This window comes from Cetorhinus maximus, chromosome 28, assembly GCF_964194155.1.
Source record: "Cetorhinus maximus chromosome 28, sCetMax3.hap1.1, whole genome shotgun sequence".
Classification (NCBI taxonomy): domain Eukaryota; kingdom Metazoa; phylum Chordata; class Chondrichthyes; order Lamniformes; family Cetorhinidae; genus Cetorhinus; species Cetorhinus maximus.
In genome coordinates, this window is record NC_135906.1 from 8,559,916 (window position 1) to 8,579,536 (window position 19,621).

The window sequence follows — 19,621 nt, forward strand, 5'->3', positions numbered from 1 at the left end:
CGAAAAAGACCCATTTATTCCTCCTCTCTGTTTCCTGCCTGCTAACCAGTTCTCAATCCATGTCAATGTATTACCCCCAATCTCACATGCTTTAATCTTGCACACTAATCTCTTGTGTGGGACGTTATCAAAAGCTTTCTGAAAATCCAAATACACCACATTCACTAGTTCTCCTTTATCTATTCTGCAAGTTACATCCTCAAAAAAACTCCAGTATATTTGTCAAACATGATTTACCTTTCATAAATCCATGTTGACGTTGTCTTATCCTGTTGATATTTTCTAAGTATCCTGTTATCACATCCGTTATAATAGGCTCTAGCATTTTCCCTACTACTGATGTTAGGCTAAACAGTCTGTAATTCCCTGTTTTCTCCCTCCCTCCTTTTTTAAATAGTGGGATTACATTTGCCACCCTCCAATCTGCCGGGACTGTTCCAGAATCTACAGAATTTTGGAAGATAACAAATGCATCCACTATTTCCATGACCACCTTCTTTAGTACCCTGGGATGTAGATCATCAGGCCCTGGGGATTTATCGGATTTCAGTCCCATTAATTTCTCCTGCACTTTTTTTTTTTAGTAATACTAGTTTCCTTCAATTCCTCCTTTTCAGTCGACCCTTGGTTCCCTAGCATTTCTGGGAAGTTATTTGTGTCTTCCTCTATGAAGACAGAACTAAAGTAGTTGTTTAACTGCTCTGCCATTTCCTTGTTCTCTATTATAAATTCTGCTGTTTGGACTGTAAGGGACCTACATTTGTCTTCACTAATCTTTTTCTTTTTACATACTTAGAGAAGCTTTTACTGTCTGCTTTTATGTTTCTTGCAAGTTTACCCCCAAACTATTATTTTTCCCCTCTTAATCAATCTCTTGGTTCTCCTTTCTGAATTCTAAACTGCTCTGAATCCTCAGGCTTGCTGCTTTTTCTAGCAACTTTATATGACTCTTTGGATCTAATACTATCTATAATTTCATTTGATAGCCATGGTTGGGTCACTTTTCCTGTTGTGTTTTTGCACCAGAAAGAAATGTATAACTGTTGCAACGCATACATTCGTTCCTTAAATATTAGCTATTGCCTATCCATTGTTATACCTTTTAATGAAGTTACCCAATCCATCTTAGCCGACTCATACCTTTGTAGTTTCCTTTGTTTAGATTTAGGACCCTAGTTTCAGATCGGACTACTTCAATTTCCATCTTAAGAAGAATTCTATCATAAGGCCAGAAGACCGTAAGACGTGGGAACAGAAGTAGGCCATTCAGCCCATTGAGTCTGCTCCATCATTCAATGAGATCACGGCTGATCTGATAATCTTCAACTCCACTTTCCTGCCTTTTCCCCATAACCCTTGATTCCCTTACTGATTTAAAATCTGTCTATCTTAGCCTTGAATATATTAAACCACCCAGCCTCTATAGCCCTCTGCAGTAAAGAATTCCACAGATTGACTACCCTCGAAAGAAGAAATTCCTCCTCATCTGTTTTAAATGGGTGCCCCCTTACTCTGAGATTATGCCCTCTGGTCCTAGACTCTCCCACAAGGGGAAACAACCTCTCAGCATCTACCCTGTCAAGCCCCCTAAGAATCTTACATGTTTCAATAAGGTTGCCTCTTATTCTTCTAAATTCCAATGAGTACAGGCACAACTTATTCAACCTCTCCTCATAAGAAAATCCCTCCATACCCGGGGTCAATCTAGTGAACCTTCTCTGGACTGCCTCCAAAGCCGTTATATCTTTCCTTAGATAAGGGGACCAAAATTGTTCACAGTATTCTAGGTGTGGTCTAACTAGTGCCTTGTATAGTTATAGCAGGGCTTCCCTATTTTTTTTACTCCATTGAACTAAAAGCCAACATTCCATTTATCTTTCTGATTACCTGAACTTGTATGTTAGCTTTTTGGGATTCATGTACAAGGACTCCCAAATCCCTCTGTGCTTCAGCCTTCTGCAGTCTTTCTCCATTTAAATAATATTCAGCTCTATTCTTCCTGCCTAAGTGCATAACCTCACATTTTTCCACATTATATTCCATCTGCCAAGTTTTTTCCCCACTCACTTAGCCTGTCTATAAAGGTTCCCCTTTATCTATCTTGCTTGTTAGCTCCTCAAAGAATTCTAATAGATTTGTTAGGCATGATTTCCCCTTCATGAAGCTATGCTGGCTCTGCTTGATTAGATTATGTATTTCTAAATGTTCTGCTATTACATCCTTTATAATAGACTCCAACATTTTCCCAATGACAAATGTTAAACTAACTGGCCTATAGTTACCTGTTTTTTGTCTCCCTCCCTTTTTGAATAAGGGTGTTACATTGGCCATTCTCCAATTATCTGGGACTTGTCCAGAATCTAAGGGTTCCTGGAAGATTACTACCAGTGCATCCACTATCTCAGCAGCTACTTCTTTTAATAACCTAGGCTGCAACCCATTAGGTCCAGGGGGCTTCTTGGCCTTTAGCCCCATTAGTTTCCCTAGTACTCTAGTGATAGCTATTGTATTTATTATCTCCCCCACTCTTTTGTCCCTTAATTATTTAGTATTTTTGGAATGCTATTAATACCTTCTACCGTGAAGACTGAAGCAAAGTATTTATTCAACTCCTCTGCCATTTTCTGGTTGCCCATTATTATTTCCCCAGCCTCATTCTCTAAGGACCCTATGTTCACTTTGGCTTCTCCCTTCCTTTTTATATATTTAAAGACGCTCTTGCTGTCTATTTTTATTTTACTTGCTTGTTTACCCTCAAAGTTTATTTTCTCCCTTTTTTTTGGTCTTTTGTTGGTTTTTTAAAAACTTTCCCAATCCTCTGGCTGACCACTAATCTTTGCCACACTGTATGTTTTTTCTTTCAATTTGATACTGTCCATAACTTTCTTGGTTAACCATGGTTGGTTTATCCCCTTCCTTAAATCCTTCTTCCTCACTGGGAAATATCTTTGTTGAGAGTCATGGACTATTTTCTTAAATGTCTGCCATTGTTCATCAACCATCTTTTCTGATAAACTGCTTTCCCACTCCACTCCAGCCAACTCTGCCCTCATTCCATTATAATTACCCTTATTAAGTTTAGCACAGTTGTTTCTGACCAAAGTTTCTCACTCTCAAACTGAAGGCTAAATTCTACCATATCATGTTATGGTCACTGTTCCCTAAAGGGCCCTGCACAACAAGATTATTAATTAACCCTTTCTCATTGCACAGTACTAAATCTAGGATAGCCTGTAATCTGAAACAAAAACAAAAAGCGCTCAGAGCACTTAGCAAGGCAGTCAGCATCTGTATATAAAGCAAATCATTTAATGGGTTTGATTTTATGGGGTGCAGCGCAGTGTGAGCCTCCACCACATCCCCCACCTAACAAAAAACAAGTAAAATACCAATGGCAGCAGCGGGATGAGGCCCTCACATGGCCATTAATTGGCCACTTAAGGGCTTCAATAAAACCAAGGGCAGGAATGCTGTCTGATGCCTCCTCCAGCCCTTGTAAAATTTCAGGCAGATCGGGTGCGTGTGGATAGACAGTGGCAAAGCCACCTGCTGGATTTTATGTGCCTCCCTGCCTTCAAACCTACTGGCGGGGGAGCATAAAATCCAGCCTAGTATTTCAGTTCTGATGAAAGGTCACAACCTGAAACATTAACTCTGTTTCTCTCTCCACAGATACTGCCAGGCCTGCATTTTCTGTTTTTATTTCAGATTTTCAGCATCTGCAATATTTTGCTTTTGGAATGTTTCAGATATGTCCACTTTAGACCACAGTAAACTTGGATTCTCTGCCCTCTCAAAGATAAATTCTTCGGCTCCATTAAATGAAAATAAATGATTCATTTCCTATTCTCCCTGTATTTTGAAAATAAATAGAATAGATGACATAGATAGCTGCATCAATACAGCCTGTTTGAATGGGACATCTTCCATTTTGTATTGAAACTGCAGCTGTACAATTTGGTGAATATAAGAAAATCCTCTAAATACTGGCCAGGCACTTGGCATTTCAAGAAGGCAATATGCAGGCATATGACATAATCTGTGGACCTGCTGACCTTCAATAAAGCACATCATTCATGACATGGGTATCCTTCCATGGTTTTATTGTTAATCACCTTTGTACTGGTCGCACATCTTTTGTTCAGGCTTATTGCAAACATATTTCCAGTTACAGAATGAATCTCAGGTTGCTTTTGAAAAATGTCAGGTTTCTTCAACTTAAAATGAACATTAGCTGAAGGTATCTCATGGTGTGTAAGATCAGGAGCTCTTGTTTTTAGGCTCTGGAAAGTGTCAGCAAGGAACAACAGCATACTCTACATGTTCTCTTATGATGAATAATCTCTGAAAATGTACTTAATTACTGCTATCCATGCTCCTATAATGAAGAATGATCATAGTCTACTTCCAATGAATATTTGGGTCTGCACAATTTTCAATACCAGGATGGAATTCTTTCTACTTTCACACTGTAGACAGGGAAAGCCTCTGCAAGTAAAATTCAAATAATACTTTTACGACTTGGAGACATGCTGCATTTAACACTGTTTTGTTCTTTAAAAAATCCCATTTAGGTCTTCATTTTTGAACACCTGTTTTCCTTCTCTCCTGGTTTTCTCATCATTGGTGACTTGATTTAAGGGAAGGACTAAACAGTGAAATGTGCCCAGTCTGTCAAGCATGACATAGGTTTGAATCAGAGCTCAATAGCACCGTCAACACAGCAGGAAGGGATTTTTATGCAATCCTGGCTCTTCAACATCTTATTGCTACTAAAATAAAATGGCAAACCACCCATTTCAATTCCTCCTTGGCTGAGAGTGGGGGATTTATACAATCATTTTGAAAGAATGACAAGAATTATCCAAAGGGTGGCATTATGCTTGGCTAAAACAGAGCAATGAAGCCCAGTGTAATTCACTTCGTTTTTTTTATTTTGGTGAAATTATGCAGTCTGCAAAAAATAGATAACAGTTTGCTATGGTTTCTTTTGGGCCTTTAAAAGCATCTCACAAACCAATCCCTGGTTCAACTGACAATTTGTGCTTAGTTATTTTCTACTGAAACAAGGATGGAAATCTGCTCTCAACTCATTACTACAACCCTGCATCTAAACATTTTGGGCTGAGTTTCATTAAAAGAATTTCAAACTATCATTTAGTGTTTCAAGCTGTTCATCCACTGGGCTTCTTAATGCTATGGTTGCCAGCTGCTGTGATGGGTGAAGGAAAAAGAGGTGGGGTTGGAGCCTGGGAAGGAAAATTAGCTGGGCTGGCACAAACAATAGCACCTTCCAAACCCACGACCACTACCATCTAGAAGGACAAGGGCAGCAGATAGATGGGAGCACCACCACCTGCAAGTTCCCCACCAAGTCATTCACCATCCTGACTTGAAAATATATTGCTGTCCCTTCACTGTCGCTGGGTCAAAATCCTGGAACTTCGTTCCTAACAGCACTATGGGTGTACCTACACCACATGGACTGCAGCGGTTCAAGAAAGCAGCTCACCATGGCTGTAAGTGCCTCAAGACTGTTACAGTAAAATGCTCATCTCTGTCTCACTATACTGTTGCCAAAACCCTCTGCTGATCTCCATGTTCGTGTACCCTTCAGATCACATTGCAAGGACAGGCCTTGCTGCCTTTGGGGAAGTTGAGGAACAGTTTTCTTATACCATGAAGCAGAAACTGCAAGTCACCACATGGAATACATACCTTTACTGTAATTTTATTCCTACCAGGGATATAACATTTTCTCTTCAAAAGTACTAGTAATTTGTCACAGTTTATAAAGTTGAGCTCCTCACTTTTGAAAGCAGCACTTTCTCAGCTGCACCTTGCAGCTGGTAATAGAACCCTATTTACAATGAGGGCAGTTCTTTCAGCTGCAGGGAAAAACAGCAACCCCAAAAAATACTGGGCGTCAAAAACTCAGTGGTCCCTGCCCCTTTTGGTACCACAAATGAAACTAAATTAGCCAGTGCAAAGTTTGTTATTGAAATATAAAAAGACCGTCCACCTAATAGCTCAGCAAATTTACCTGAGTGATCAAGCAATTCTGGGCAAGAATAGTAGAAATAGCAGAGATATGAGAGCTACTTTTGCAGTTTGGGTCTCCTTATCTGAGGAAGGGTGTTCTTAATATAGAGGGAGTACAGCGAAGGTTTACCCGACTGATTCCTGGGATGGTGGGACTGACATATGAGGAGAGATTGAGTTGGTTAGGATTATATTCGCTGGAGTTCAAAAAGAATGAGGGGGGATCTCAGAGGAACCTATAAAATTCTCACAGGACTAGACAGGGTAGATGCAGGAAGGATGTTCCCGATGGTGGGGGAGTCCAGAACCAGGGGTCACAGTCTAAGGATACAGCGAAGACCATTTAGGACTGAGGTGAGGAGAAATTTCTTCACCCAGAGAGTGGTGAGCCTGTGGAATTCACTACCACAGAAAGTAGTTGAGGACACAACATTGTATGTTTTCAAGAAGGAGTTAGATATAGCTCTTGGGGCGAAAGGGATCAAAGGATACGGGGAGAAAGTGGGAACAGGCTATTGAGTTGGATGATCAGCCACGATCATAATGAATGGCGGAGCAGGCTCGAAGGGCCGAATGGCCTACTCCTGCTCCTATTTTCTATGTTTCAATGTTTCCTTTAGCCTTCAACAATTCTGACTTACAGTAGCAAAAGTCAGCTGGTCTTCTATCTTCCTACTACTATCAAGTAGCCCCAAGTAGTCTCTGCTGGTATTGCATACATGGACATCAGGTGAGGACAGTCCTGATAGTTAAACAGCCTGGCAAAGTACATGAACGTTGAACATTTGGGCAAGGTTCTGGAAGAGAACTCACACTGATGGAATCCTGCCCAAGCAATGAAGTAGGGCTCATAGACTCATAGATGTCTACAGCACAGAAGGGGGCTATTTGGCCCATCGTGCCCACACCAGTCAACAAAGACCTGACTGCACTAATTCCATTTTCCAGCGTTTGGCCCATAGCCCTGGAGGCTATGGCAACGCAAGTGAATATATAAATACTTCTTAAATGTTATAAGAGTTTGTGACTCAACCACCCTTTCAGGCAATGAGTTCCAGACTCCCACCACCCTCTGGGTGAAAAAGTTTCTCCTCAACTCCCCTCTTAGTCTTCTACCTCTTATCTTAAATCTATGCCCCCCGGTTATTGACCCCTCTACTGATGGGAAAAGTGCCTTCCTATCCACTCTATCTATGCCCCTCATAATCTTATACACTGTCTATCAAGTCCCCTCTCAACCTTCGTTGCTCCAAGGAAAACAACCCCAATCTATCCAATCTTTCCTCATAGCTCAGACCCTCCAACCCAGGCAGCATCTTGGTAAATCTCCTCTGCACTCTCTCCAATGCAATCACATCCTTCCTAAGGACCTTCAGAAGAAGCGTGAAGGAAAGAATCAAAGGGGTTTTGTTTATAGCATACACAAAATTTTACATTTTTTTCAATCCATTTCATTCCATTTAGGTTAACGTTAGCTTGTATGAACAGAATATGCAGTGGCTAATCCATGTTATTCCTTTGGTGAATATCACTCACGAGTTATCAAGCCTTTCCCACTCACGTACATGTTAAAGTAATTACTACATAGCATCAATTCAATCAATAGCTGCATAATGCATGAACTTGAAGCTCATGTGGTTCATGTTCACCAGCTGAAACTGGGTTCATCTCTTAAAATCCATTATTATTTATAATGCAATGATTAGTGAATTTCTCCATGTGAATGTTTGTTTTTTTCCTTCATGGTGACCAGTGAATTTTTTATAAAGTGTCATAGATTAGGGGTTTTAGGATGTTGTGTTTAATGACCATTCTGCACTACATATCCTCGATATGCTACATATAAACAATAATTTGCATTTATATAACATCCTTAATGTAGAAAATGTCCCAAAGCTTTGTCAAAGAGGTAAGCCTCTAAGTAGGAGAAAGGATGAGATTGATGGAGGAAGAAGCATTTCCAAAGTATTTATTATTCTTTAATATTTCATGGGATGTGGGTGTCACTGGCAAGGCCAGCATTTGTTGCTCATTCCTAACTGATCTTTCAGAGGGCAGTTAAGAGTCAACCACATTGCTATGGGTCTAGTGTCACATGTAAGCCAGACCGGGTAAGGATGGCAGATTCCCTTCCCTAAAAGGCATTAGTGAACCAGATGGGTTTTTACAACAATCGATGATAGTTTCTTGGTCACCATTACTGAAGCTAGCTTTATATTCCAAATTTATTAATTGATTTGAACCCGTGCCCCCAGAGCATTAGACTGGGTCTCTGGATTACTAGTCCAGTGACATTATCACTACTCCACCGTCTCCTCAGTGTGTGGGAATGGATGAGCTGAATGAGGTTACAGAGTTAGGGGGTTAGGCCATGGAGGGTTTTAAGCCATAGCTGGAAATCTTAAATTTTATTTTAATGCCCATGATTTCATAGCCATGTAATTCAACAGACCAGTTCATCAATGCAACAATGGCACTTTTCATCCATTGTTTTTTTTGTGTGGGGGATCTTCCACAAGTGCTCCAGGGATAGGCAGGATTGATTGAGGCAATTGGAAAAATGTAATTGTTGATATGACTTAGCAGAGAAAAGAAGTTTCAGTGTTGCAAAATATGGAACGCTTCACGAATTTGCGTGTCATCCTTGTGCAGGGGCCATGCTAATCTTCTCTGTATCGTTCCAATAACGAGTTTAATTGTGCACAAGCAAAAATCAGCAACAGACAAATTAAGGTTACTAACCCAGGAAAATAAACAACTGAAACAACTTTGAGAAAAATGTTGAATTATCGGAAAACAACCGGAATAATTAGGTGAAATACACTTCAAATAAGGATGTTAATTGAATTTAAGAAATTTCATAATTTTAATTTAGCTGATGGTATTTCATATTATACCTAAAAACAGTGGCATACATACAATCTAGTGGATATCTATGTTTAAAAGTTTTTTTTAATTTCACATATAGGAATCATAAACAGAAAATCTGGAAATATACATCAGGCCAGACTGCATCTCAAAAGACGAAACATAGATTGAGTGTAGACCCTTTCCCAGAACAATGAAATGTTGTCTTGTCTTTTGTCTTTTCAGACGCTGATCAACCTACGAATTTCTAACATGCCTTATTTTAATTGTTAATATGAAAAGTACAGGCAAATACCCTACGTGCCATACCAATAAAGTCACTCTGATGTACTTAGTGAGAACGACCTGATTAAAAAAAAATCAAATCTTAATGTGCTGAACCAGACAATGAGATTTTAGAATGCAGTGAAAATACTATTATTAAAACCAAAAAGTACTTCAGTGTTTCTTATTATCATATCAATATAATGACAAATCATTCACCATATTTGCCACAATTATCATGACAGCCCGAGTTTTACAAATTTCCCCAAAAGATCCACTGGAAAAATGAAACTGTCATCTTAATGCATATAACTAAATAGGGTAGCCCATCATCAGAACATTTGCTGTCTCACAGCCTCTAATGTAACCTATACCATTTATGGTGATATTACAGAGAAATCATAATAAAAACACTTCTGATATCTCTGATATCCTGTATGGTTTCCAAAGAGTTACAGACAAGGTATATATTGTTTATGGAATTACATACTCTGCAATAAAGCAAATAACTTATCCTTTCCTGTTTAGGGCAGCTGGGAAAAAAGGGAAAGCTCCTTGCAGTCGCACAGGCTTTCAGTGTACGCATATTTGCCGGCAAGACAGAACCTCTATCATTGTGAAATACAGCCGTGAAACTATTCTAGACATCTACAACAGAATTTCAATTTTACCTGTTCACATTACTTATAAACAATATGGAAGGTGGTATTTATGTTACAAATGTTGGCATTGAAAGTACAAAGGAAACTACTGAAGCGCTTTGGTATGGTTGTTTTTTTTTAAAAAGTAGAATATTGTTGCCATTGCATAGGAAATCAGCAGGAAACATTATTCCTTTAAGAAATTCTCATGCTCCCCCAACGTTGGTTTCCATGCCATTCTATTAGTTATTTGCCCAGTGGAAGCCCTTCTAGCCCTCCCTTACTGTGACATCAAGAACACTGAAACATACACAATGAAACACTAATATATGGAGCTTTGCATGTCCAGGGTGAGCATAGTTCAAAGGGCAAGATTACACAGGTAGGACCTTCTACATTCTGCATTATTCCCCAAGGTCAAAACACTAGGGACACTAATTGTTTTACTTGCAAAATATATAGGATCAACAGAAAGATTAAATATTGCAGTAAAAAAATCACTACAAAAGTACTTGCAATAAAATATTTACATAGGTGGTGGGTGGGGAGGGAGGATGGAAAGCAAGGCGAGGGAGAAGAGAAAGAAACCTGCATTTATTGTGATGGAATCTGAGAAATACCTGAGAAAAACCCAGAAGTTAGTGGCTTATGCTGTGATTTTCATTGCAATTGTACAAGTCTCAGCCAGTGCCATTGCCACCAGAAAAACAAATCGGGGCCAAAGGAGAACCAGGAAGCAGGAATGCTCCTCCAGATCCCAGAGGAAAACCTTGGGACTCACCTGTCCCAGGACTCCCCCAACACACACCTCACCTCTACGACCAGGTGTCAGGTACTGTTCCCTACTGCTGCTCGAAATCTCAGTCCCACCCGCCCTAGATCCCACAAGTCTCATTCAGGCCCCAAGTTAAAATCTGACTATCATATATATGTGTGTTGAATGATCAATGAGGGGAAACTAAATGAACCATATTAAAAATGGGTTTCCAAAGATGCTTTGAATATTTAACTAATGGGCCAAATCATAAAAAGAGTGAAAAGTGGCAAGTGATGGAGAATATTTTTGCATCTGACTGGGGGTGCCGGATATCCAGTTGCTTTAGCAAAAACCTGGGAGCAGGAGCTTATTGATTCATTGCATGAGGATGGCGATCAATGAAAAAAGAGAGGAGAAATTAACTAAATATTTTTTTAAAAATCTGAGATCATCAGAATTACCTAAAAACTAAAAGCAGGACCAACAACTGAATAAATGCAATCTTTATAAATTAGGTATTAGGGCTACTGATTACGAATTATATCCACAGATATGTCTCACTAAGCAACTCAACTTTCAGATCTCTGGGAGAAAAATTGCCGTTCTGAATGTGATATTTTAACCTCAAATAGAAAATTCTCTCTGCAGTTCCAGTTGAGCTCTGCAGGCAGGACTCCAGCTGACACTCTTCCTGCCTAGCTGAAACATTAAGGGTTAAGTGCACATTGCCCAGAATCTAGCCCACTCCATAACCCTGGGGGTTCCACACAATGAACAGAGTGTCACCATCTGTCACCAAGCCACACACCAGCTGACTTATCCCCACAGCTTCCTTTCATATGGATTGGTTTGGCATGGTATGAAAATCAACTGGGGCCATTCACAACTCACCCAGTGGGTTAAGGCATGGAGTTTCCACAATAACCAAATTTCACTTGATTCTTATTCATTGAAATATACTATCTACTCACATACACATGTCTGCACTGTCCTACAGAAAAATTATAATGACAGGAAGTCTAGCAGCTACTTTATCTACTGCATCAGTTCCCAATCCATTTGGATTGCACACAATTAGAAAACTAATGATTTTCACATCCATTAGATTATCATTTTCAAGATTTTCAATCTATCATTACATTAAATGGCCACATTTAAATTTGTACTTTTCTTCAAAAGCACAGTGAAATCATTTAATAATTTGTTTCATCCACTTCCTTCTTCAAATAAACTGGTTATTGCTTGGAATTGTTAACAGCGTTACTTCTCAAACAGGTTCACTATTCTCATTTTTCTTCTGTGAAATTTGCAAAGCATTATTTTAGAAAACATCCAAAAATGTACAAAATGTCCAAAATATCACAAACACTGAGGTCACAAAATTGGACAAGGCCTGAGCACAGGCCTTGTAATCGTGATGAGGAATTACACCACATTTGTTGTTTCCGATGGAGGCAGAATGCAAACTCTGTGCTGCCCGCTAATTTAAATGACTGCAGCATGCAGCCAGTGCTAATCGTGTTGCTGACTGACTGCATGCCTGGGCAAGAATGCAGAATTGTGAGCGACTAGTACGAGTTAAAACTAGCCTACAATATGTAAAGCCAGCCTCCACCTCTTAAATGGGAGGTACATTGTTGCTGAAGCAGCAGATGGAAGTCATTCTACAACTCTGAGCTGGTCAAATATTTTCTTGCTGCTAACGATATCACTCAGGAAGCATCGGAACAGGCTGTGAGATGTCCCCATGGAAGGAGAGGGCCTTGTACCAGGCTCTGCTCCTTTCATTCCACCCCAATATTTGCATATTAAAGGTTCCAGTCTTGTCCGAGTTCTTGAATGGAACATCTCTCCTGTAATCTTCAGGTTCTTCTGTTTCTAAGGTCTCTCCCTTAATCCTCTGGTTTTGTACTGGCATCCTTGATGCAACACTTCAAGAATTCTCCATCTCCTGACAGTGGGAATCCCCACCATGAAATACCTGATCATTTGCCATCCAGAAGAAGGGGTTATGGCTGGGATGGATGTGGAAAGGAAACTGGACATTCAGCCCCACTGGAGCACTGCCTCACAGGGTTCCATTCATCCAATGGCTCCCCATTGTGGCTTCTACCACAATGTAGAAATTGTGTTACATGTTAACACAGCTAATATCAGTGCAGAATTGTGTTAAATTTTATTAAGTAAATAAGTTATGGGGAATTTTAACCAATCACTTTAACACTTAGGTTCAGCATATTCCAGAACAATTGTTATGGCAGAACCATCTATGAGCCGAATTTTCTTTCCCGAGTTGGGAGCGCAGAGTTGGGAAAATACCGACTCTGCAAACCCGACTTGGGAGAAAGTGCCCCATATATTCAGATTTTCATTCTAGGAGGTTGGGTGCTAACTGGAATCAGGTTCGCACCCCTGCAAAGAGTTCGGAGGCAGCCACAGGGCAGCTGTTTAAAAAGCCTACCTCAGTGCTCTGGGACTTTGTCCCAGCTATTAAACGAAGCAATAAAACTAAAAACAGCACTCTAGCCCTCACCCCCCTCACATGCTGCATGCCCCATCCATGCCACCTCTTGCCCCCACCCACCCCCCCATGGCCCCTCATACCCTACATGCCAACCTATGCCCCTCTACCCATCCCTCATGGCTCTTTATAGCTCCTATGCCAACTTAGTGCCAACTCATGCCAACCCATGCCCCCCCACCCACCACCCTTTTCCCTTACACCCTTCATGCTAACTTACCCAGTATCCACCGTGGGCAGACCTCAGGAGACATGGTGAGATGAAACAAACAAGTGTCTATTGATGACCGCTATTTAAAAATAGCACTCTCATTCATAAAAAACCCATTCAATACATTTAAATTCCTTCGAACCCTTAACCTCTTATAAAAGCAAACATTTCCTTCAAATGTCTAATACCTTACGAAAACAAATAGTTGTATTCATAGCCCCACATCAAAGATGTTATAACCACTTGGAGTTGTGAATCAAAATGTGAACTTACAGCCACCCCACCCCCTCAGCCACTGCGATAATAACAGGTTATGGAATCAGTTATGCAGCACTAATCCTATAATGATAACCTTCAGGCTTATGTCAACAGACGGCTAGTGAAATTGTAAGCACCGATTACATTCAACTGCGAGCTGTATTTTTTTTCTAAAAATTAAAGAGCTTAAGGAGAGCCAATGGATGTTATCTACTTGGACTTCCAGAAGGCCTTTGACAAGGTGCCGCACAGGAGGCTGCTCAGTAAGATAAGAGCCCATGGTGTTAGAGGCAAGGTAATAGCATGGATAGAATATTGGCTGTCTGGCAGGAGGCAGAGAGTGGGGATAAGGGGGTCCTTCTCAGGATGGCGGCCGGTGACTAGTGGAGTTCCATAGGGGTCAGTGTTAGGACCACAACTTTTCATTTTATACATTAATGATCTAGATGAAGGAACTGAGGGCATCCTGGCTAAGTTTGCAGATGATACAAAGATAGGTGGAGGGACAGGTAGTATTGAGGAGGCAGGGAGGCTGCAGTAGGATTTGGACAGGTTAGGAGAATGGGCAAAGAAGTGGCAGATGGAATACAACGTGGGGAAGTGTGAGGTCATGCACTTTGGTAAGAAGAATAGAGGCATAGACTATTTTCTAAATGGGGAGAGAATTCAGAAATCTGGAGTGCAAAGGGACTTGGGAGTCCTAGTCCAGGATTCTCTTAAGGTTAACTTGCAGGTTGACGCGGTAGTTAGGAAGGCAAATGCAATGTTGGCATTTATTTCGAGAGGACTAGAATATAAAAGCAGGGATGTGCTGCTGAGGCTTTATAAGGCTCTGGTCAGACCACATGTAGAATATTGTGAGCAATTTTGGGCCCCAATTCCTCTGGCAGCTTTAGACCTTTTGCTCAAATGTCTAAAGCCCATGGGTCGTGTTTGGAACATCCCACTAACGAAAATTGCTTCTGCCTGAAGGCAGCTGCCACTTTTACATGTGCAGCTGTTTCTGTGAACCGCAGATGTGCTAACTACAACCTGTCCCCGTTCCCCCCCTGACAAAAACGGTGGGTATCGGGTTCAGAGGCAGGACTTCCAGAAACAGGCCTCTGGCCCCATTCTGGCTAAAATGTGGAGACCTTCCAACGTTGCGAAAATTTAGGCCTATGTGTACCCACTTATGTCCTTGCAAATTCCCAATCTCAATCAAAGTCAAGAAGACTCCTGCAAGGTATTCCTACTAAAGAAAATATAACCAGAGATTGTCATTCTGGGCTACTGTTATGCATTTTGTAATGGAAATAACATGTCTTTGATGGATGGGGGACATTGAGGGTCATGATGCTTAGCTGCAACATGACTGTATGGGACAAGTTAGTTTTTCTCTGTCCATTAACTTATATTGTCTCATATGATTCAAGCATTCTAAAGACCCTTCATTATATAGAAAAAATTCTTACTATACCCTAGCCCAGTGGAATTCCCAAGGAATGCTGTCAAGTTATCCTGATGTCCCAATTATCTGCAAAACAACTCGGGCATCTCAGGGCCAGTGTGTTCTCTATTAAAAATTGTGCAAGAAAATGGTGCAATGACTCGACAGAATATATACATACATTTATTTTCATTAAGGGTAATAAAGATTAATAAAAGAGTTGTCCTAGTGAATTATGAATACAGATCACCAAAGATTATGCTGTCTGGGACATCTTTTAGGAAGAAACATCCCTCTAAAAAGTTAGGGCAGGCCTATCCCACATTATTATGAGTTATTTCACATTCCGCTTGACAAATAGGTGCACTAGGCACAGAGAGCCCCCACAAAAGAAATAACACAATGCATAATTGTTTTCAATGATAAACTTGAGAAAAACTTCCTAGCTATTTCCACTCTCCCTCCCCAGGGTAGACAGTTCTGGACTGCTTTGTGCCCTGAAATGATTGATTATCTTTGTAATACTGATCCACAATTAGCACAGTAACTTCATTACTGTGGTTTGTAACTGATTTGTTGAACTATGTGCAGACCACAACCAGTGCAACCTCTTATCGATCAACAATAGCAACTTATGTTTGTGCCTTGTCACTTGCTTTTGACTGCTATAGAAATGTATTGATTGCTTAGTTCTGTATTTCAGGCACCAGCTGGAAGAAAGCAAGTCTATTCTTGTGGGCGCATTTTTGTCAGTGATGTGGTACTATGAAACAGAGCCTGTTCACTTGACAATGGTTGCCACAATTCACTTATTCTTATACTACCTGTTTCCTACTGTTTTTGTCTATGGCAGCAACTCAGTGGACCGTTCTCCCTCTTATATTTTTCAGCTGGGTGCCAGTCATGCTGTTTCTTGTTAGGGTTTTCTGCCTAGTGCATTTGTTAGACAAGTTGAATGTGAAGAGACTCAAATGTGGGGCTGCCCTAACATTTTAAAGGGATATTCCTTTCTAAATGAGGTCCCAGACAGCATCATCTTTGGTCTGCATTCATAATTCAGCAGTACAGCTATATAGCTAATTTTTTTCCCTTTATTATCCTTGTGAAAAGTAAATGTATGCATATATTCTGTCGAGTCATTGCATGATTCTCTTACAGTTTTTAATGGAGAACACATTGGCTCTGAGATGCCTGTATTGTGCACACAGCAGGAACAAACACTGTTCGGATATCAGGATAATTTGATGACAGTCCTTGGGAGTTCCACTGGACCAGGGAATATTAAGAGTTTTTTTCTATATAATGGAGGGTCTCACAGCATTTGCATAATATGAATACCCAAATGCTTAACAGTGTAACCGCAAGATAGCACCCTTAATCCAACAGCATAATTCATTGATCCACATTACCAGGGTCCTAGGATGTTGATAAGTTTTCTGAAACTTAAGATGTTTATCCTGCATGCCTGCTGTCAGCTAAATTCTTGAAATATAAAACCGCCTTTGGGAAACTGATAACTGAAGCTGTTCATTCCATCAGAACATGCCGTTTACAGTTCAAAAACATAAGAGCAACTGGTTATTTCAACTGCTGCCCATCAGAAGAAAGTTACAGCTAAAATGTTACAAAGTTATTCCAGGTTATTTTCATTACACAAGTACCAATAACTGAAATCTGCCTGTACCTATCAAGAAATGCTTCAAACTCCAATCTCTGGAATAAAAAAAAACAAATAAAACTACAAGCTTCTGACAGTTCAGTATTTCTTTTATTTGAATTTGTTAAGATTACAGAATGATAAACGCTCTAATAACAGTGTTCCACATTCTTCAAAGACACAGTGAAAAATAATTGGCAACTTCATGGCTTATCCCTCGCCAATTTTCTCTTTATAACTATTATTTGCTCTTCACTGTTTGGTTGTGCTTGCCTTGCACTAAGTCTCAGCCAACAGGCTCTCAATCTGCTCTCACTGCTCTGCCAACCCAATTTTTGATTTGTACCAGTGTTTGGGTCACCAGCCAGACTCTCCATAACTTTTACAGGATCCATGATTTTTGAAATTAAGCACTATAAAGATTTAACTACCAACGATTTAAACACTTTTATTGGGTTCTCTTACGATAGATCTGGGCAACCTTACCTTTTATGGCAGCTTTCAAATTAGCAGTGCAAGCTGTTAGGTCAGCTTCTAAAGAACAAGCTTTATGGCACATTTACATTGTTGAGCTGTTACCTCTGACAGCTCCAAAGTTGGTACCAAATTGGAAATATAAACAAGATGGTGGTTTGTGCCCCCAGAGGCATCAAAACAACTTGATTCTATCCGTAATTCTAATCGCTACACAAGTCCAAAGCAGGCCTACCTTTTGATCACCATCGAAACATTCATGGGGCATTCAAAAATATTCCTTCCACTGAAACCTGACAGGCCTCATGCCCCATACTGTACTTTAAAATGGCTAGTCTATTCTTCACTTAATGCAGTTTTATAAGCATCCTTACATGAATCAGTGTTACTGCATAATAAACATGTTACTTTGGAAAACTATAACAACTATACATCATTTTGCTGTCAATTGCAAATCTGTAAATTTCTTTTGAAAGCTTCTTCTTGAAAGAAATAACTTGCATTCGCCTTAACACATGCTCAGGACACCTCCAAGCACTTCACAACAAACTCACTGCCTGAAAGGGTAGTAGAGGCAGAAACCCTCATAACAATTACGAAGTATTTGGATGTGCACTTGCGATGCCATGGACCTAGTGCTGGAAAATGGGATTAGAATAGTTAGGTACTTGTTTGGCTGGCACAGACTCAATGGGCCGAAGGGTCTTTTTCTGTGCTGCAGACCTCTATGACAACCAATCATTTATTTTTGAAGTCTTCTTACTCTAGAGTAGGCAAATGCAGTAACCAATTTGCAGGCACCAAGATCCCAAAAACAGAAAATTTGAAAAATAGTTAACTTAATCAGTTTTTTGTGTTGCAGGGGAGAATTTTATGGAGGTGACGTAGCTCTTGGCCATTGGCTGATGAGCCAGCAAGAAACCCACATTGCCTCCTTTGGAGAAGGCCCGACAAATTGTGAGGCAATCAAGGCGAGCCTTCAAGAGGATCAGGAGCCTGCAAGTGGGAAGTCCCATCCACTGAGACCTGCCAGCCAATCAGATGTCGGCAGCTTTTTTGCTCAGCAACAGTACCAGGGATACAGTGGCAGATACGAGAAATACACCCACCGACATGGAGCGACCCAGGCCAGAGAGAAGTGATGGTGGGATGGGTTTCATAGGGTGGGGGTCACGGAGAGGGGGAGTAGGGGATCAGTAGCAAGGGTAAGGGGGTGGTTCTCATCAGCCCACACATCACCCACATACCCCCGCTCCCCCTTCCACCACTTCCCAATGCCAGTCTCTCTCAATCAGGCACTGAGTGCCTTTGCCCTCCAACCCTGGGAGATCACAAGCTACCTGCACTCTTTTGCACTTAAAGGCCTCAACTGGCGGTGGGACGGAAAGGCCGTCCACGTGCCTTCCCACCAGAGACATAATCTGAGTGGGGAAGGGAAGGTGGCAGGGTGCTCACCGTTACCACCTCACCTGATTAAATGCCTTCCCCGTCTCCAAACCCACTACGGGGAGGACATAAAATACGGCCCGCTGATTAAGAGAACATGTTAGCCAAGATACCAGGAAGAAGGAGATTTGGTTTAATATTGATACAGCATTCCTTCAGTGTTGCAATGAACCTGGGCTCAAGTTCAGGACTAGATCTTGAAACCAGAATCTTCTGACTCAAAAGTCCAGTGCTTCCAACATTGTGACTCAGAGGGAAAAACAAGGCCCAGCACAGTCCACTTCAAGGACCTTCAAATCAGTAAAAATACTCCTAAAAATACTCAGTTATCAAAAACATCCAGCACATATCAGGTATGCCTATGAATTAATTATTTCGATTGTCTGACAGTGAAGCCAGAAAATCATGACAGGATGCATGAAACTGAATTTAGAGGATGGGAAGTCCTTAGGCTTGAACACTTGGTTACCAAAGAATAAAACTGCAAAAGGATTTTGACTTGTCCTTTCAAAGGAAAGGAACAGTGCTTCAATAGGTCCTGTACTCACCAGAAATTTGGTTTTGACTGAAAAAATACAACATTTGATGAAAATAATACAATATGTTATTCTACTGAGCAGTTATGCTATAAGCAGGGAGAGGAGAGGGAACAGAGGGGAGGTAAGGAAAGGGGCCAAACAGATTAAAAGCCAGAACAAAGACTCATTGCATCATTTCCAGTGGATGGGCAAAGAACAAGACCCCTTTGTCTAATTTTCCCTACTGTATAAATTAATTCCAAAGAAAAATATGCTTTTGGGTTTTTCTTATAGCTAAACTGTGGGGGTTATGTGATATAATTTGTCATTTTCTGTACAAAGACATTCATTTTGTGTTTAAATAAATACTATTTTCTTTTTGTTTCATACTCTCAGGTTAACATTACACTGTCCCTGTCTGAAAATTGCACTCGGTAGCCACAGCATTAGCCAACTGACAACTCTAATTAATCTGTATGGCGAAATCAATTCTAAATGCTTTTATTATCAGATCCTGGGATGCCAAATATTCTTC

General features: G+C 40.5%; 1 protein-coding gene and 1 non-coding gene across 4 annotated transcripts in view; both read right to left on the minus strand.

Annotated features, from left to right (window-relative positions):
* pbx4 (pre-B-cell leukemia transcription factor 4) overlaps positions 1–19,621 on the minus strand; it is a 372,521-nt gene that overhangs the window by 180,732 nt on the left and 172,168 nt on the right. The gene's annotated exons all lie outside the window — the stretch shown is intronic.
* On the minus strand, positions 8,650–8,754 carry LOC144669218 (U6 spliceosomal RNA). Its single transcript, XR_013573638.1, has one exon. It is a non-coding gene; the product is annotated as a U6 spliceosomal RNA (small nuclear RNA).